Consider the following 21,728-nt stretch of genomic DNA (forward strand, 5'->3'; position numbering starts at 1 on the left):
AGAGACTACGCCATATTATTGCTACGCATGGTGGATATGTGGAAAATATCGTACTATAGTGTTTCCCAGACCGCAGCGCCATCTGTTGTTGACAATTGTAACTACTGTAATTTCGAAAGTTTGTCTGCCTGAAAATGTACTGTTGTCCCAAGCATATTGCAACAAACGGTGTATTTCTATCGCTGCTCGTTTAGTTTGTATTGCCGTTTCAAATATACCGGTCATTTTTGAAACACCCTGTAGGCGCTTCAGTTCGGAACCGCGTTGCTGCTACGGTCGCTGGTTCGAATCCTGCCTCGGGCTTGGATGTGTGTCATGTCCCTAGGTTAGTTAAGTTTAAGTAGCTCTAAGTTCTAGGGGACTGATGACTTCAGATGTTAAGTCCCATACTGCTTCGAGGCATTTGAACCATCTTCGCCACTCCCTTCAGTGCTGGCGTCTCTCCGGTCGGTTGTGTCTGCCTACGTCGCACGCAGTGATCACGTGATAACCCACGCGAGGACTGACGGTAACAAAACGTACACTTTTCACGTGATCGACAGGGAAGTGCAAACTTCTGATGTAGAGTACCTTTCCTATAGGGTATTTCTACGGCCGGACAGTTACAATCAAGGGCACTAACTTCAGGAAGGAATTAAGATATGCATTTACACACAAAGAATTTTTATCATCTGCACGTAACATCCACTGAAGCGTCAAAGAAACTGGTATAGGCATGCGTATTCAACTACCGAGGTATGTAAACACGCAGAATACGGCGCTGCGGTCGGCAACGCCTATGTAAGACAACAACTGTTTGGCGCAGTTGTTAGATCGGTTGCTGCTGCTACAATGGTAGGTTATGAGCGTTTAAGTGAGTTTGAACGTGCTGTTATAGTCAGCACACGAGCTATGAGAAACAGCATCTTCGAAGTAGTGATGAAGTGGAGATTTTCCCGTACGACCATTTGAATAACAGGAATCTGGTAAAACATCAAATCCCCGACATCACTGCGGCCGGAAAAGATCCTGCAAGAACGGAACAAATTACGACTGAAGCGAATCGTCCAACGTTCCAGAAGCGCAGATCTTTGGCATAATGCTGCAGATTTAAGTGCTGGGCCCTCAACAAGTGTCGGATTGCGAACCATTGAGCGAAACCTCATCGATATGGGCTTTCGGACCCAAGGGCCACTAGTCTAACGTTGATGACCCACTCACCCGTCATACCGGACTCGAGAGTCATAATCTCTTCACAGATTTTACAAAAGCATATGATTCAGTATTGCAATCGAAATTGTACAGAATTTTTTTTTTTGGAACTTGGAATACCAAAGAAGTATGTTAGACTCATGGAAGTGAGTTTCAAAAACACAAAAGGTAGAGTACGCGTGGGGAAATTGGAGTCAGAAGAATTTGTAATAAAGAACGGACTTAAGCAGGGAAATGCCCTGTCTCCGCTACTTTTTAATTCAGTCCTAAAATATATTGTACGAATGGCAGCAGATAATTCAGAGGGTGTGGAGTTAAATGGAAATATTAAGGTATTAGGGTATGCAGATGATCTAAACATCATTAGCGATAGGAAAGAATCTGTAACAGCAAATGCGAATGCGTTAATCAAGGCTAGTGAAGATGTAGGTCTAAGGATAATTGAAGACAAAAGTAAATACCTGGTTACTACTAGAATGCCAACAGCAGTAGATCAGAAAATGTTAAGAGTTGGAGACATGCAGTTTGAAAAAGTGAACACATTTAAGCATCTAAGCGTGGACATCACTTCGAGAAATGAGACTGAATCCGAACTGAAGAAGAGATTACGGGCGGGACATGCGTGCTACTTCTCACTGAATAGATTACTTTCATCACGGATATTGTCTAGGAATTTAAAGATTAGAATATACAAAACTATTATTCTACCAGTTATGATGTATGGGTGTGAGACTTGGTCTCACACTGTGCAAAATGAAACGCCGTTTCGAGTATTTGAAAACAAAATTTTGAGGAAAACTTTCGGTGCAAAAAGGGATGCCATTAACGGAGAGTGGCGAAAACTGCATAACGAAGAGGTTCGCGAACTCTGTTCAAGCCCTGACATAATCAGTAGTATTAAATCACGTAGGCTGCGATGAGCGGGTCACGTAGCTCGAATGGATGAGGGCAGGGCAGCGCGCAGAGCACTGGTAGGGCACCTAGAAGGAAAACGTCCCGTGGGGAGACCGAGGCGTAGATGGGAGGACAATGTGAAGGACGATTTGAGGAGCCTGGGTATTGAAGGGGAATGGAAGGAAGTAGCCCAAGACAGGGACAGATGGCGAAAATACGTTGCTGCGGTAATAGACTCTCGAGTCCGGTATGACCTTTGATGACTGCACGACACAATGCTTTACGCCTCGCCTGGGGCCGTCAACACCGACACTGGACTATTGATGAATGGAAAGATGTTGCCTGGTCGGACGAGTCTCGTTTCAAATTGTATCTAACGGATGGACTCGTGTGGGTATGGAGACTACCTCATGAATCCATGTCAGCAAGGGACTGTTGAAGGTGTTGGGGACTCTATAATGGTGTGGGGCGCGTGCAGTTGGAGTGATGTGAGACACCTGATACTTTTAGATACGACTCTGACTGGTGACACGCACGTAAGCATCCAGTCTGATCTCCTGCATTCATTCATGTACATTGTGCATTCCGACGGACTTGGGAAATTCCAGCAGGACACTGCGACACCTCACACGTCCAGAATTGCTACAGAGTGGTTCCAGGAACACTTTTCTGAGTTTAAACGCGCTGACCACCAGACTCCGCCGTTTTGAACATTATTATGCATATCTGGGATGCCTTCCTATCTAATAAGCAGAAGAGAGCTCTACTCTCTCGTACTCTTGCGGATTTATGGACAGCTCGGCAGGGTTCATGGGGTCAGTTCCCTCCATCACTACTTCAGACATTAGTCGAGTCCATTCCACGTCGTGTTACGGCATTTCTGCGTGCTCGCGGGGATCGTGCACGACATTAGGCAGTTGTACCAGTTTCTTTGGCCCTTCACTGTAATAAGAGCGTGAAGTGATATCTGAGGTCTGTCAGGATACAGTCACTTTACATTCTCTCGTCTAAAGAACCCCTCCTTAAATTATAAGGTCTCCTGACTGCGCCCGTCGGCAGGTGCTGGTCCCTGCTGTGAATGACATTACTGATTTTCCAGCTTGAAGGTAACCCCAGGTCTCCCCATAATCCGGTGAGGTGGCTAGTGTTCTGAGCTTAGCATACTGCTTTCAAAGACGAGTGATTTCTACAGGAATGCAAGTGCTGCCTTACAACCATTGGGAAAGAAATTTGCGGAAGTATTGGCAGGAGGCAAAACCTTACAGTCTAGGGCTATGAATGTTAGTACGAAACGGGAAGTTTCGATTTCTGCTTTCGATCGACTGAAAAGCCTGAATGTTCAAGTGGTTTTGTGGAAGGGGTTTTAGAACTCGCGAAATATGGAGTCAGTGAGCAGTTCTCGAGAGGTAAGATGGGGGGGACGGACCTGAGATTTTAAAATCGTTTCGCATGCGAAGTCAGGAGTGAGGGATCTCCAGTGATTAGCACGGCTGTGCTTCCGCAACAGAAGAAAAAAAGATTTGGTAGGTGTGTTGGCCAATCGTGGGCAGCTCGGAAAGCCAGGACTGTTCATCAACCGCGTGGTCGCGAGTGTTACCCGGAGCAAGAGGGGCAGCCCCAGCGCGTGGTCCAGGCCGACCGCGTGGCTGGGAATTCCATCTTGACGCTGTGTCGAGGACTGTGATTTTTGTCAATGAAGGAGATTTGTATGCCGGGAGTGCCAAAGATGGCGGACTTTGTGAAACCATAATGGCAGACATTTAACAATTCATCTAGAAATTAATAATAGCCAGAGGGATCATAATACCTTAAAAAGAAACATGTATATTACCATTATTTGCACGACGATTCTGATGGTGTAATCAGATTTTCAATGTTATTAGTTTAAAGTTTAGTATCTGACTGTAAATTTTACAAGTAATAACCAGCAACGAATTTTCAAAATCTAAACAGTTCATCCGATTTTGTCGATGTACGTGTCTTTAGAAAGCTATTAGTGTAAACCTAAATTGGTATGAAATACAGGCATGTAACTTGAACAGTACATGACTTATTGGACGTCAAAGTGTCCGATTACTATTGATCGCATCAGGCCATAAGAACTCCACAGTTACACGAAGAAACGGTAGCAGCATACTTATATATTTATTCGTCTATGTCTTTGTTTATATGCGATATATACTATTCATGAAGAAATTGGTCAAACATTTACTGTGTTTTAGAAAGCACAGAGGCATTAGACTCCTGGCCTACTTTTGCTTCTGTCCCTTTGATATATGTTTATTTAATTTTTTATGTATTTAATAATGCGTTTTAGAGCGCGTTTATGGTCCATCCTTAGGAATACCTATTTAATTTCAGGTTATTTAAATGCAAAACCAGTATTTCATATGCATTTCAATATGTCTGAGAGTGTGTGTTGGCTTGGAGACATGGCGGGAGCGCTCTCACCAATCACAGCCCTCTTTACTTCAGTAGGCGACTAGCGAAGTCAGTGGAGAGACTGTACGGAAGTGGGGGAGGAGCATCGGGTTGCACAGGACGGGGAGCTGTTGGATGGGAAATCACGACGGATGGTCGCAGGAAGTAGATGGAGAGTGTTGAGCAATTTGCACGTGGTCGCGGGAGATATTTCCTAGTGCCGACTGCACCACTTGCAGGATTTCCGTGGCTTCTGTAGTGAAGACGTAGTGTGCGTTTAGAAGTGAATATCTCGAAGTCTATGTTGTTGCTAATAATATGTGAAGTAGGAATGTAATGTTTCCCTATTATTCAACTTACACTACTGGCCATTAAAATTGCTACGCTACGAAGATGAGGTGCTACAGACGCGAAATTTAACCGACAGGAAGAAGATGCTGTGATATGCAAATGATTAGCTTTTTAGAGCATTCACGTCTACAACGTGCTGACATGAGGAAAGTTTGCAACCGATATCTCATACACAACCTGCAGCTGACCAGCGTTGCCTGGTGAAACTTTGTTGTAATGCCTCATGTAAGGAGGAGCAATGCGTACCATCACGTCTCCGACTTTGATAAAGGTCGGATTGTAGTCTATCGCGATTGCAGTTTATCGTATCGCGACATTGCTGCTCGGGTTGGTCGAGATCCAATGACTGTTAGCAGAATATGGAATGCGTGGCTTCCGGAGGGTAATACGGAACGCCGTGCTGGATCCCAACGGTCTCGTATCACTAGCAGTCGAGATGACCGCTGTAACGGATCGTGCAGCCACGTCTCGATCCCTGAGTCAACAGATGGGGATGTTTGCAAGACAACAACCATCTGCACGAACAGTTCGACGACGTTTGCAGGAGCATGGACTATCAGCTCGGAGACCATGTCTGCGGTTACTCTTCACGCTGCATCACAGACAGGAGCACCTGCGATGGTGTACTCAACGACGAACCTGGGTGCACGAATGGCAAAAGGTCATTTTTCGCATAAATCCAGGTTCTGTTTACAGCATCATGATGGTCGCATCTGTGTTTGGCGACATCTCGGTGAACGGACATTGTAAGCGTGTATTCGTCATCGCCATACTAGTGTATCACCCGGCGTGATGGTATGGGGTGCCTTTGGTCACACGTCTCGGTCACCTCTTGTTCGCATTGACGGCACTTTGAACAGTGGACGTTTCATTTCAGATGTCTTACGATACGTGGCTCTACCCTTCATTCGATCCCTGCGAAACTCTACAGTTCAGCAGGATAGTGCACGACCGCATGTTGCAGGTCCTGTACGGGCCTTTCTGGATACGGAAAATGTTCAACTACTTCCCTGGCCAGCACATTCCAGCACATTCTCCTGATCTCGCACCAACTGAGAACGTCTGGTCAATGGTGGCAAGCCACTGGCTTGTCGCAATACGCCAGTCACTACTCATGATGAACTGTGGTATCGTGTTGAAGCTGCATGGGCAGCTGTACCTGTGCACACCATCCAAGCTCTGTTTGAATCAATGCCCAGGCGTATCAAGGCCGTTATTGCGGCCAGAGGCTGGCCGGGGTGGCCGAGCGGTTCTAGGTGCTACAGTCTGGAACCGAGCGACCGCTACAGACGCAGGTTCGAATCCTGCCTCGGGCATGGATGTGTGTGATGTCCTTACGTTAGTTAGGTTTAAGTAGTTCTAAGTTCTAGGGGACTGATGAACACGCAGTTAAGTCCAATAGTGCTCAGAGCCATTTGAACCATTTGAACGGCCAGAGGTGGTTGTTCTGGGTACTGCTTTCTCAGGATCTATGCACCCAAATTGCTTGAAAATGTAATCACATGTCAGTTCTAGTATAAGATATTTGTCCAATGAATACCCGTTTATCATCTGCATTTCTTCTTGGCGTAGCAGTTTTAGTGTCCAGTAGTCTATATTTCATTTAATAGTTGGACCATTGACGTAATAAGTGTTCTGCAGCTATAAACGGCATTGTTAAAGGTACTTCTGCTGTCGCACTCATCAGTTAAAATCGTGAAAATAGTATGTGCAGATTTTATTTCATTGCAATCTTTCATTTATAAATTTCTGTTACATACAAAATTCGCTATTGCCGAGTGACAGGAACCTTCGACCATTCGATTCACGTGTATATTCATATTGTATACTATAGACTCATCAGTGTTTGGCATGTAATGCGGCAACTACGTATTTCAGCCCCTAGGCAACAAAACCAGGCAAAACATTTAATATTTCAACTCTGAGTCTGAGGGTACGTAGTTAATGGCCACGACATTAAATTTTTTTTTTTTTTTTTTTTTTTTTTTTTTAGCCCGCAAGGCAAACGTCGCGGCTTAGAGTCCTGGTGCGGCACATGGTTTTAATCTGCCAGAAAGTCTCTAATCTAGGAGTTTTACATTATTAGCGCTTTAATACATTTGTGGAGTAATCACATGTTTAAAATTGTTATAAATGGGAGAGTTCGATTCTTGACAGTGAAAATTTCCTTTAAATTTTTTTTAAATTTTGGAGCTCGTATTGTCTTGGTTGGTTGGCTGTAGCTTTGCTGTTGTGTAGTTTTGGGTAACTTTGTGCATTTAGAATTGCAAGAGAAACGAAATATATCTCCCTGAGAGAATATAACAATAATTTGGCCCTGTTTTGTAATTTTTCTAAAAATGAGGGAACTTGTTGAATCTTGAACTTTACTATTAATCTCTTTAATTATACAAAATGGTCCCTGTGCGACAATAGTATGCTTAATAATGCTGTTCATGAAATGGTCCCTGTACGTTGGTAATTCTTGTAGCAAACTGATCCTGAAATGAAAATATCTTACCTCCTGATGTAACTACTTAGCAACACGGAGCTTCCTGCTCTCTGTGCGCCAGCTGCATATTTCTAACCAAAATAGCCGAAGACTTAGTTAAGTGCTTCAGACAGAAAGTAAACTATTTTATACACATCATTGAATGAGACACTGCTTTAAATGAAAATGATTAGGATCGAGGTGTGGACAACCTTTTAGGTGAAATATTGCTTTAACAAACTGTTTTTAAGCTAATATAGTATTTCTTGTACGCAGTTCACTTTACAGCACTCATTAACATTGACAAAGGGCAACATGGACATCAAACTCTTACTCTCACAAACATTAGACAAAACATTAATAAACATGGAAAATACCTTACGGTGAAAATTACTCAATCTTTAATGACATATCTAAGCTTCCCTGATATGAATGTCTAACTCGACAATTATTTTTAACTACCCGTGACTACGGCGCCAATAAAAAAATATATTACCTTCTTTCCTCTTCATATTCTTTGCATTCTAAATCGCTAATCAAATCCTTCTCCTCTGTTTCACAATATTCAACAACAAATCAGTTTACTTAAATACAGGTGCACTTAACTTTACTTCTACAGCGCCACGAGTCCTTTGCTCCGCGTCTATCTCACTACTACTCTAGCGAGAGAACTCCTGCGCTCCGCGCTGCCAAGCAGCGATGACAAAACAAACACATCTTCGAGTGACACAGCTACTCTGACCAAAGACTGTGCACGAGTAGTAAACGATTCAAAATTGTCGCTTACAGGGTGAGACATCCAGAGTATGTACAAATTCCAGAAATGCAAATAACAAACCCTAAATAGACCTGTTTCAATGAGAAGGGGAGAGCGACTGCTGGACGGCGGTGCAGCTTAGTAAGCGAGACATAGTTTACGAGTTGTTCTTAGACGCTGAGAGACGGCAGTGAGGGGATTACTGGTAAGACAGGAAATCTTCCACTTAAGTAGATACTGGACCAGTACCCCTTAAGCATTAACCTAATCCGACGCTTCTCCTGGTTATAAATGACAATGACACTCTCTAAGTCCTGCCTAATTTCTTTATCCTTACGCAAAGAAGTATTTCCCAGCACTGGAGTAGCACGTCTGGAAGGAATGATGAAGGAAGGCGTGCATAGCATCTCAGGACAGTCATTGGACGACTGCTCAACAGAAAGGAGGTTCGGAGAATCATTAGTGTTTTACGTTATGTCAATGGTGGGGTGATAAGGGACGGAGTATTAGCTCTTGGGAAACAAGTAAATAGTGTCCTTCGAAAGGAACGATCCTGCAGTTCGTTTCAGCCGATTAAACGGGACCACGGAAAACCTAAATCAGTACAAATGGATCAGGGTTCGAGTACTGTCTTCCCGAATACAAGACCAGTGTTTCAGAAGTGCGTCGCTTAATTCGGTCACACACTCGAGGCCTGGTCGTGACAAGGACGTTCACTTGTCAGTTCAGATGTCGACTCGCATGTGTCAAATTGTAAGACACACGGGATTGTTATTTCGTGTTCATATACAGAAGTTGGACAAAAATTTGAAAACATGGCGAGAAATTCTTCACGGTAAATGATAACATCCAAACAGTTGCAGGATAAAGATTTAATAAAATTCTTGACCACGGTTTCGTTATATCTAAGTATACCTTCATCAGAAGTGAAATATACCTGAACAGGAAAAGCAAAAGCTTAGCATCGGAACTGAGAAAGAATTTTTTTTTTCTTTATTGTATTTCAATTCCCCATTGGGGCGGGCTGGCAGCAGCATATGCACTGCTCTTCAGCCGAAAGACATAGAAAAAAAACAATAGAAGACATTTAAAAATAACAAAGGAGAGAATATGGTGAACATAGATATAAAAAAAGGGGAATGTCATGGAAGGCAATAGACAAAAAAAACGGGGTGACTGTAAAATGGAGATAAAAAGCAGTTTAAAAGTAGCACACACAAAAAGCCACACACAGCGACGATTAAAAGAACACAAGGCACAGTATGACTGGAGTATAAAAGGTATCGATGGATGGCGTAGCACATAACAAACACTGACGGCGAACCTCAAGGCAGTACACAATTAAAGTCACACCTCTTGACGCACAGGAGAAACAGCACTAAACACAACACAGATGTGGCACACTGACGATGATCAAAAGAGAGGATCTGCCAGGCGCAAGGAGATGAGGGAGACCGGAAGAAGGGATGGAGGGGAAGAGATGGGGGAGAAGAGTGGGGGGCGCGCTGAGGAGGGCCAGGTAGGGAGGGATGTGGGAAGGAAAGAGGCAAGTATAGGGTGCAGGGTCTCAGGGGAGGGGGGGGGGGGAAAGGAGGAAAATCCGCTCTGGGAGAAGGAGGGAAGAGCGAAAAGGGGGCCCTGGGGAGGGGGGGGAACAAGGCCAGGTTATAGTTGGAAGGAAGGGTAGATGTCACGGCGAAGTTCGTGATCCAGGAGGGGGAGGCGTTGGAAATTGCTCTGATGAAGGAGGGTGCGGAGGTGGAGAGAGGGAGGGATACAGCGATAGAGGCGCGGCAATGGGCGGGGGGTGGAGAGGAAGGAGGAAACCAGAGGGTGGGGGGGATCAAGCCTGCGAACAATGTAAAGGATGTGGAGATGTTGGAGGAACAGGAAGAGGTGGGGGAAGGGGATCAGTTCCTACAGGAGCCGTGTGGGGGAAGGAAGGCGGATACGGAAGGCAAGGTGGAGCGCATGGCGTTCAAGGATTTGGAGGGCCTTGTAAAAGCAGGTGGGGGCGGAGATCCAGGCAACGCTGGCATAACAGAGGATAGGACGGATGAGGGATTTGTAGGTGTGGAGGATGGTAGAAGGATGCAATCCCCATGTCCAGCCAGACAGGAGTTTCAGCAGGCGGAGGCGGGAATGGGCTTTCTGCAGGATGGTCAAGAGATGAGGGGTCCAGGTGAGGTGTCGGTCAAGGGTGAGGCCAAGGTATTTCAGGGTGGGGGTGAGTTGGATAGGACGACCATAAAGCGTGAGGTAGAAATCATGGAGGCGAAAGGAGCGAGTGGTGCAGCCTATGATGATTGCCTGTGTTTTGGAGGGGTTGAGACGGAGGAACCACTGGTTACACCAAGTGGTGAACTGGTTAAGGTGGGTTTGGAGGGTACGTTGAGACCGTTGAAGGGTAGGATAGAGAGCCAGGAAGGCGGTGTCATCTGTATATTGGAGAAGGTGGACTGGTGGGGGTGGCTTTGGCATATCAGCTGTATACAAGAGATAAAGGAGATGGGCTAGGACAGAACCCTGGGGGACGCCAGCCGTGGGATATGGGAGTTGGTGTTGTGGAGGGTGACATAGGAAGGATGGTGCGAGAGGAAGGAAGCGACCAGATGGACAAAATTGATAGGCAGGGCGTAGGTTTGGAGTTTAAAGAGGAGACCGGGATGCCATACACGGTCATAGGCATTTTGGAGGTCAAGGGAAACAAAAATGGCGGAGCGACGGGAGTTGAGCTGGAGGGACAGAAGGTGAACAAGGTTGAGGAGTTGGCCGTCAGCAGAGAAGAGGGGTCGGAAGCCACACTGGGTAAGGGGGAGGAGGTGGTGTTGAGCAAGGTGCTGATGGATACGGTGGGAGAGGATGGATTCAAAGACCTTACTGAAGACGGAGGTGAGGCAGATGGGACGATAGGAAGAGGCGGCATAAGGGGGTTTGTTGGGTTTGAGGAATAAGAGGACGCGGGAGGTCTTCCACAGGTCAGGGTAGAAGCCAGTAGAGAGGACGACATTATAGAGATGGGCGAGGACAGTCAGGAAGGAATAGGGGCTTTTGCAAAGGTGACGGTAGGTGACACAGTCGTGACCAGGGGCCATGGTGCGTTTGGACCGGAGGATAAGTTTAATGTCTCGTGCCGTGATGGGAGTGTTTACGTCGGAGGGGGGCAACTGCCCAAAGTACTGGAGACTAGGAGCAAGTGGGGTGACCGAGGTATCGGCACGTTCCACGAGTGTGGGGAAAAGAGAATAATCAAAGTGGGGATCATCGGGGATGGAGAAGACCTCGGAAAGGTGGGAAGCGAAGTGGTTGGCCTTACTGAGGTTGTCAGGAAGGGGGCGATCGTTATGGAGAAGGGGGTAGTGGGGAGCGGAAAGGGAACCAGTAAGACGATGGAAGGCGGACCAGTACTTGGAGGAGTTGATAGGGAGGGTGGCGTTGAGTCACGTGCAGGTCTGGCGCCAGTCGCGGCGTTTCGTTGCTGTAATAAGGTTCCGTACGTGCCGCTGTATTTGCCGGTGGCGTTGGAGTGTATCCCTGTCACGAGTGCGCAAGAAGGAGCGATAGAGGCGGCGGGATTCACGGAGGAGGAGGACAGCGCGCGGAGGGAGAGTGGGACGGTGTGGTTGGATGGTTCTAGTGGGAACATGGGCTTCCACGGCGTCAGTACTTACCTTCTGAAGGAAGGACGAGGCGTGGATGATGTCGTCAGGATGGCGATAGGTAAGAGGGTGGCTTTCGACCTCGGTGGAAATGGAGTCCCGGTAGGCATCCCAGTTGGCACGGCGATAGTCATGGACGACCTTGGGAGGGGGTGCAGGGTGCGGAGCCGGGGGGGGGGGGGGGGGTAAGCAGACGTTATGGTGAGAAGGGCAGGGAGGTGATCGCTACCTGTGGGGTCAAGGACGACGACAGCGATACCCCCACTGAGAAAGAAAAAACACTATAGCTTAAGTAACTGTAAAATTAGCAGAGTATTACAAGCACAAAAACCTTTAGTCACTTACTGAAGTCACATCCTGCTGTACTGATACATAAAACAATTGTACCAAAGTCGTCGTCAGTAGTTGGACCATCATCTCCAGTTATACAACATAATTATGGACAGAGTGTTGATGCAAACACAGCATAGCATCATTACCTCGCCTGTGAACTAGCGTGAAGAGGGTATGAAAGACCTAGAGCAGACATTTTTACCGAGAGAGGGCACTTGTGGTATGCGCGAGACACTCGCGCACATTAAAACCCATGGATACGTACACATGCACATCAAAATTATTAAAAGTTGTGCTAATTCAAACCTTCTGTCTTAACAAATATAACATATAAGAACCATTTAAAAACATCTGCGTAAAATAGAAAATATAAAATCAGTTTTACCTGTGTCGTGTTAAGAAGATGAAGCTTGCGCTACGAAACACATCTAACGAGAGAGGGCGCTAGTGCGAGAAATGCAAGCTTGAACATAACTGCAGGTTGTGCTGTTGTATTCAACCAACAAACGGCACCCGTGCATTGTCGTCAGTGGGTATCAAGCGTCACTCGTGGTCAGAACAGCCTTCTGTGTAGTTGTGAGTGTATTATGTCGGAGCTAAGTGAATTCGAATCCCGGCGAATCGTTGGTGCTCGTAAGACGAGTGCTTGCGTAACCAAGGTACCAGAACTGTTTGGAGTTCCAAAGGTAGCGCTCTGAGGATTTATATAGAATACACAACAAGCTGAAAAACATCTTCCGATAAGTCACAGTGAGGACGAAAGTGTGTTCAGAGTGATTGTGACGGCCGGCCGTCAAGAGGATTTTAACGAAACATAAGAGCACGACACCTGCAAAAGTCACTGCAGAACTGAACGTCGCCCGCGAGAACCCTGGCAGGACGAAAACGACACGGAATGAGCATTACAAGCACGGTACTGCAGGGCGAGTTGGAATTTGAAAACCATTCGTCGCCTATAAAACCTGTACTAACAAGGGAACCTCCCCATCGCACCGCCCTCAGATTTAGTAATAAGTTGGCACAGTGGATAGGCCTTCAAAAACTGAACACAGATCAATCGAGAAAACGGGAAGAAGTTGTGTGGAACTATGATAAAATAAGCAAAATATACAAACTGAGTAGTCGATGGCTAACATAGGCCATACGAAGGACGATAGGAGCCCAGGAGCGCCGTTGTCCCGTGGTTAGCGTGAGCAGCTGCGGAACGAGAGGCCCTTGGTTCGAGTCTTCCCTCGAGTGAAAATTTTACTTTCTTTATTTTCGCAAAGTTATGATGTGTCCGTTCGGTCATTCACGTCTCTGTTCACTGGGAAGTTTAGTGTCTGTGTTTTGCGACCGCACCGCAAAACTGTGCGATTAGTAGACGAAAGGACGTGCCGCTCCAATGGGAACCGAAAACATTTGATCGCAAGGTCATAGGTCAACCGATTCCTCCACAGGAAAACACGTCTCATATATTCTATACAACACTCGTGGCGGCATGTGCGTCACATGATAGGAATATGTTGTCGACCCACCTAACTTGTACACTTGGCGAATGGGTAAAAAGATTTTTCTACCTTGCCCGATTTAGGTTTTCTTGTGCATGTGATAATCACTCCCAAAAAAGTGATGAAAACATAAGAGTTTGTCACATAAACTGCAACAAATGAATGCAACAGTTTCACAGTCGCACAGTTTTCCCTGTGCTCTGTCAAAACATATGTTTTTAACGTGTTCAAATTTTTCCGTGTGTAGACTGACAAATCCTGCATATGTCCAAGCAAATCTGAACATGTCCTGGAATTTAGGAGAGCGAAGTTGATTATGTGTGAGTGCCTGAACTTTGATAATTGTCTGAAAATAAAAAATTAAACATTTTAGTCGAGGGAAGACTTGAACCAAGGACCTCTCGTTCCGCAGCTACTCACGCTAACCACGGGACCACAGCGCTCCTCAGCTTACATTATCCTTGATGTTGCCTATCTTACGCATGTACTACTCAATTTGTATATTTTCCTTATTTTTTCATAGTTCCACACAACTTCTTCCTGTTTTCTCGATTGATCTGTGTTCAGTTTTTCAAGGCCTGTCCACTGTGCCAACTTATAACTAAATCTGAGGGGGGTGCGATGGGAGGTTCCCTTGTAAGAGGCAACGAAAGAAAGTCACTTGGCCGGATGGGTCTTGTTGCACACTGTTTCCAACGTCTGGCCGAATTTACGTCTACAAGATAAGACATTGGCTGGGTTTCAATGATGATATGTTGTCGTTGTTGTGTTCTTTAGTCCAGAGAATCGTTTGATGCAGCTCTCCATGCTGCTCTATCCTGGGAAAGCCCCTTCATCTCCGAATAACTACTGCAACCTACGTCCTTCTCAATCCTCTTAGTGTATTCATCTCTTGGCTTCCCTCTACGATTTTTAACCCTCCACGTTTTCCTGCAATACTAAATTGGTGATCCTTGCTGCCTCAGAACATTTCCCACCAGCTGATCCCTTTTTCTAATCAAGTTGTGCCACAAAGTCCTCCTGTCCCCAATTCTATTCAGTACCACCTCATTAGTTTCGTCATCTACCCATCAAACCTTCAGCATTCTTCTGTAGCACCACATTTCGAAAACATCTATTCTCTTCTTGTCTACACTGTTAATAGCCCATGTTTCACTTCCATACATAGCTACGCTGCATACAAACACTTTCAGAAAAGACTTCCAAACACTTAAATCTATACTCGATGTTAACAAATTTCTCTTCCTCAGAAACGCTTTCCTTGCCATAGCCGGAAACGCGCGACCGCTACGGTCGCTACGGCCACAGGCATGGATGTGTGTGATGCCCTTAGGTTAGTTCGGTTTAAGTAGGTGTAAGTTCTAGGGGACTGATGACCACAGCAGTTAAGTCTCTTAGTGCTCAGAGTCAATTGAACCATTTTTCCATAGCCAGTATACATTTTATATCTTCTATACTTCGACCGTCATCAGTTATTTTGCTTCCCAAACAGAAAAACTCATTTACTACGAAATTACGAGGGCAGTTCAATAAGTAATGCAACACATTATTTTTCTCGGCCAATTTTGGTTGAAAAAACCGGAAATTTCTTGTGGAATATTTTCAAACATTCCCGCTTCGTCTCATATAGTTTCATTGACTTCCGACAGGTGGCAGCGCTGTACGGAGCTGTTAAAATGGCGTCTGTTACGGATGTGCGTTGCAAACAACGGGCAGTGATCGAGTTTCTTTTGGCGGAAAACCAGGGCATCTCAGATATTTCTAGGCGCTTGCAGAATGTCTACGGTGATCTGGCAGTGGACAAAAGCACGGTGAGTCGTTGGCCAAAGCGTGTGTCATCATCGCCGCAAGGTCAAGCAAGACTGTCTGATCTCCCGCGTGCGGGCCGGCCATGCACAGCTGTGACTCCTGAAATGGCGGAGCGTGCGAACACACTCGTTCGAGATGATCGACGGATCACCATCAAACAACTCAGTGCTCAACTTGACATCTCTGTTGGTAGTGCTGTCACAGTTGTTCACCAGTTGGGATATTCAAAGGTTTGTTCCCGTTGGGTCTCTCGTTGTCCAACCGAACACCATAAAGAGCAAAGGAGAACCATCTGCGCGGAATTGCTTGCTCGTCATGTGGCTGAGGGTGACAATTTCTTGTCAAAGATTGTTACAGGCGATGAAACATGGGTTCATCACTTCGAATCTGAAACAAAACGGCAATCAATGAAGTGGCGCCACACCCACTCCCCTACCAAGAAAAAGTTTAAAGCCATACCCTCAGCCGGTAAAGTCATGGTTACAGTCTTCTGGGACGCTGAAGGGGTTATTCTGTTCGATGTCCTTCCCCATGGTCAAACGATCAACTCTGAAGTGTATTGTGCTACTCTTCAGAAATTGAAGAAACGACTTTAGCGTGTTCGTAGGCACAAAAATCTGAACGAACTTCTCCTTCTTCATGACAACGCAAGACCTCACACAAGTCTTCGCACCCAAGAGGAGCTCACAAAACTTCAGTGGACTGTTCTTCCTCATGCACCCTACAGCCCCGATCTCGCACCGTCGGATTTCCATATGTTTGCCCTAATGAAGGACGCAATCCGTGGGAGGCACTACGCGGATGATGAAGAAGTTATTGATGCAGTACGACGTTGGCTCCGACATCGACCAGTGGAATGGTATCGTGCCGGCATACAGGCCCTCATTTCAAGGTGGCGTAAGGCCGTAGCATTGAATGGAGATTACGTTGAAAAATAGTGTTGTGTAGCTAAAAGATTGGGGAATAACCTGGTGTATTTCAATGCTGAATAAAACAACCCCTGTTTCAGAAAAAAAATGTGCTGCGTTACTTATTGAACTGCCCTCGTACAATGAAATGAATACCCCTAGCTGCGTACAGGCGTTGATATGAGTCAACGGGGACAGTGGAAAATGTGTGCTCCGATCGGGACTCGAACCCAGGATCTCCTGCTTACATGGTAGACGCTTTATCTGAGCCACCGAGAACACAAAGGAAACTGCGACAGCAGGGACTTATCTCTGGCACGCCTCCCGTGAGACCCACATTCCCAACTTATTGTCCCGCACTATATTCGTACGGCCCCTGGCCATTACTCGCGGCTTTTTGCCGATTCCCGTAAGAGTTCGGGCACTGTTAGAGTTAGGGCACTGTTTGTGCATCCACACTGAAGGAGATGGTCAAATGGCCGGTGAACCTTATATGAAGATGGTATCTGTTCTTTCGGACATGTCTGAAAGAACAGATAGCATCTTCAAATATATACTCATTAATACTTAAAGTGTCTGATTTCCTAATCTAATTCCCTCAGAATCACCTGATTTAATTCGACTACATTCCATTATCCTCGTTTTGCTTTTGTTGGTGTTCACCTTATATCCTTCTTTCAAGACACTGCAGTGATATGGTGGTACTATATGCTACCATGGATTCTCTGCGGGGTCACAATAATGCTAAGAATTTATTTCACCTGTTTTGATGGTGAGATCACCCTACACTACAACGTTTGCTCCCCAATGGTGATACTGTTCTCCAAGTTGACAGAGCCTCTGTCAACACAGCTCACATCGCCCAGGATTTGTTTTATGAACAAAGAGGTGAACTGTTACAACTCCCTGGCCTCCACAATCACCAGAGCTCGGTATTGTTGAGCCATCGTCGTCTACTTTGGAGTGAAGAGCGTATGATCTATGCGTCTCCATCATCGTTGACTAAAGTTGCCACTACTTGCAGGAAAAGTGGTACAAAATCCCCTTGAAATCCACACAGGATTTGTATTTATCCATTCCGAAACAACTGGATGGTGCTCTTAACGGCAAGTGTTTCCCCACACAGTATTAAGCATAAGTAATGCGTTGCTTTTGTGACTTTTCCATATTTTCGCCTCCTCCTGTGTATGTGTTCGTGTATGTAGTTAATGTCTTCCCATACATACACTGTGAACTTTTCTCGCTGCTGAATCGGCCGGTGAATAGGAAGAAAATGTTTTATTTCTTCCTTTTTATTCCACGTCACGTATACAGCACATGTTCGGCATGACAAGCGGCTACAAAAGGCTTTCCTTTTTTTCTCCCAGTTGAAAGGCGAGCTATCCGCGCTGACTCCTTTCACAAGCGCGCAAGCGCGCCGCGCACCCGCCTCGTGCCACCTTCCAAAGTACAGTGCGAGTACTTCTGGCGGGCTGCAATGCGTATGTAGCTGTGTGCGTGCGACAGTTGTTACTGTGTAGCCGCGCATGGAACTTCTCACCGAGATCAACGACTTTGGACCGTGGGAGCCAATAAGGTGCGCCTCGTCAAAATTTCGTTTCCGGACGATGTAGTCGAACAGAAGCCACTATTTTCCCGGATTTTGTGTGGTGTGCACGCTCTGGTCATTACTTGCCGACGGACTACGCAGAACTGCAGTTTCAACGTGCTGTTTCGTACACTTTGGTGAGGTTGCTGCCTGCTTTAGGCTTACTACGGGCATTTCAAGTGCACCGTTTTCGTTTCTAGCAGATCTTGCTACTTTCAGAGTCATGTTTGTACATAATAAATTCTTGCGTTTCGTACTTGTTCAGTTTATAACAAAAATGAGCGTTCCATTGTGGGCAGTTCGTAGCCATGTGGCCAAGTGGATGACGATATCCAATTGCGATTAGCTCATCCTTGAGCACCGACACCAATCAACTTCTCTCTCTCAACTAACAGTAGGTAGGAATAGCGATTTCGGTGTATTATTTCTGGTCATGCTATATAAAGACACTACGAATAATTGTTGTGCGTTACTCCGACCAAATTCTAATTATCTGCATGCGGTTAACTATCTTGTACAGAATATTTTGGAGTATTAATACTATTCTGACACAACTTGCGTTCGTCTTCTCACTGCATTAAAAGCTTTAATTCGCCTGAGCTTGTAACCATATGGCTTTATACTCTTGCACCAGTGCTAAATTGGCTGAAAATCAGGGTAAAACTGTTTCAAATTTTAACCGAACATTTATTTAATGTTTGCACGAGTATGGCAGGCCTTCACTGTCAGATTCACAAATCTAGAATTGGGGAAAAAATGTTACCAATTTGGCTTTCAGGTTCCTGTATTTTCCTTACAAAAAAGTACAAAAATCTCGAGAAAACCTTTGAGCGCATTTGCACCTGTGGCTTGAGCAGCGTCATATAGGTGCCCATAGCTGTATATACAAGCATAGTGTGTGTACAACTACGTGTTTTTAAGTGTAAAACGTGCAGTCTATGACTTGATCGACTCACCTTGTGGAGTAGGACGACTTGTGTGGAACCTATAATTGACACCCTGCTGCTAAGTTCCCACCTCGGATACAGACTATGATTGAAAGTGTCAGTGGAAACGGCCAACAGTAGGTACCGCCCGGTCTGAGCTTAGCATAATGACGGATCAGATTAGCAGCGGAAACTTCACAAATTGAGCGCTGTATACCTCGACTTTCCAAAACTGATACTTCCGTCGCTGGACGATATCAGATTTACAGATGCTCTCTCTTAGAGAAACTCCCTGATGATGCTGTTCTAACAGTTTGAAACTTGGGCGTAAGACTCGTCTCATGATTATACTATAGGCTGATCATCTACGAGTTCTACAGACATCAGACTGCAGTTATACGTGAAGGAGGGGATGAACGGAAGGCGGGTAAATAATTACTTTACTTGCTACAGACAACCGACTTTATTGACAATACATTCACAATAGTTTCTCTGATAAGTGTGGATTATGATTGTATGTTTCTAAATAGATAGGCTTGAGATATGAGAAATAGTATGATTATTCTCTGATAAGTATGGATTATAATTGTATGTTTCTAAATCGATAGGCTTGAGTTATGAGCAATGATATGATTAATTACTGTTGTACTTTGAGGCATCCGTCTTGAGAGCTAGTTTTGTGTTCATCTAGAAAAATCGATAGGCTTGAGATATGAGAAATAGTATGATTATTCTCTGATAAGTATGGATTGTAATTGTATGTTTCTAAATCGATAAGCTTGAGATATGAGCAGTGATATGATTAAGTACTGTTGTACTTTGAGGCATCCGTCTTGAGAACTAGTTTTGTGTTCATCTAGAATTTTGTCGCCTCTGGATTTTCTCTTTTGATATAGTGTGGTACAAAAGACGGTAGCTGTAAATCGCCGCAACATTTGTGACACTATGAAGTACGAAATCAATACTGGAGTTTACAGCTTTTTTTTCCTCGCAGTACATGGAAGCAAACAGCTTGTCCGAATTCCGTTCTCAGATACATCTAATCAGCAAAAGCTGATTAAATGCTGTGAAATGCTTCTATTGAAAGATGAACATTGCAGATATAATTTTTTTTTTACAATTTATCTCGCAAAATGTTAGCCTCAGAGATAATATAAATTATGCTGGAAACACGTAAGATGACGAAAACGGTTTGGATACACAATTGCACGTCATAGTCACGCTATGTGACTCATTTTTCGTTCATTTCATTACTTAGAACGATCATATCGACATCACGAATGTTTCTTTTAGATCTATAACAAAGACGTCATTGAGGTGGCATGGGAAGAGGTTGCAGACGAGACGCTGAGACGGACGATGTAGCTACTGTCTCCACGTTTCAAACACTGCTACGGCAACTCATGGTGGTCAGGCTAACACGGTATCAGTGAGCCAGTGGGTAAATCGTCCAAGAAGTGGCTGCAAACGTAGTTTCACATGCCTGACCTAAAGTTGCTTGTGAACGACTTTCCTTTGGGGTATGTCTCCTGCTGAGGGCATTTGTTTCCTAATGGAAGCTGACATCAATAATTTCCTGCGGAGTTTTTAAACTTGCCTTTGAAACTACTATGTACGATTTTGTGCTCCTGACTCATTGGCATGATTATTTAGCACCCCAAACTCATGGTGGGCTTGGAAACACATAATAAACTGTGCATTTTAACAGATTACTATTCCGAAACGGTACATGCTGCTCTGCTGGCCAGATCATTTTCACTCTTAAAGTGTTTAACAGGGATGGCACAGGATAAAAGTCCATCATGCACGTTATGGAATAAAACGAGTAAAGGAATCCCGGAAGAAATTTCGAATTTGAATAAAAGTTCAGGGAGATGGAGTAAAATTTTAAGGTCGGTAGGACTTATCTTGGAGAGTAGTATGTGGACGAAAATTGTAGAACGAAGCCGAAGTATGACATCAGTAAACAGATTCAAGAGGATGAAGGTTGCATTCTGCGTAAGCAGACAAAAATAGACTTACACAGGGCAGACCGCTTGCCATTAAAATTCCAACACCAGGAAGGATATTAAAGGACGAAGTTCCAGTACAACAGGAAGAATACATGATTAAAGTTGCAGGTGAGTTGGGGATATAAAAGTTTCGAAACATGCAAAGGAATGGTCCTGTGCGACATATCGAATTCTACCCTGAAATTTTGTATGTAAAACACACCGAAAGAAATGCGGTGTCAAAATTTTAGCTGCTAAGACGCACTGCGAGTATTTTTTTTTTTTTTAATGTTGAAGGTTGTCATTTGTGCCGCGTGAATAACCGCTTATAGCAGCGGTTTGTTCAGTCATGTGTGCACACTTTCGAATTTTAAACAACGTATACTAAACCAAAAATGTCAGGTATTGTAAATTTTGTAAGAACTTGCTGACCATATTGACAGCTAAATTTTTGAGACGTAATGCTTACAAAAGTGAATAGCAGAGGAAAAATGACTGTGTGGACGATGTGGTCTATACTACACCTTATTTTAAATCTATGGGACGATGCTGTGCTGATTATATTTATATGTTTTGACGATGCCATTATGCCCTTATCACTTTAGGACATGGTGTAAAAAAGTAGATCTGAGGATGGTCATTACGGATTGAAACCGGTCATCGTCTGCAGAATTGATATTGTGATCAAAGACTGGAATAAAAAACATTTGGCAGAGGAAAAAGTCATAAAGGCCCAGTTCGATGCTGCATTGTAAACGACTTCCATCAATCGTTTGTTCAGTTTGTGCAAACTACATATTTCTTATATATACACAGCTTTATAAAGGTTCCTGTAGCACAGTTCCTATGAAATTTTTTTAACATTGCATATTTTACTAACAATGAAAAAATTCCTTGTTTACTCCCTCAAAAAAATGTGAAGTATCTTCTAAATAATTAA

This window comes from Schistocerca americana, chromosome 3, assembly GCF_021461395.2.
Source record: "Schistocerca americana isolate TAMUIC-IGC-003095 chromosome 3, iqSchAmer2.1, whole genome shotgun sequence".
Classification (NCBI taxonomy): domain Eukaryota; kingdom Metazoa; phylum Arthropoda; class Insecta; order Orthoptera; family Acrididae; genus Schistocerca; species Schistocerca americana.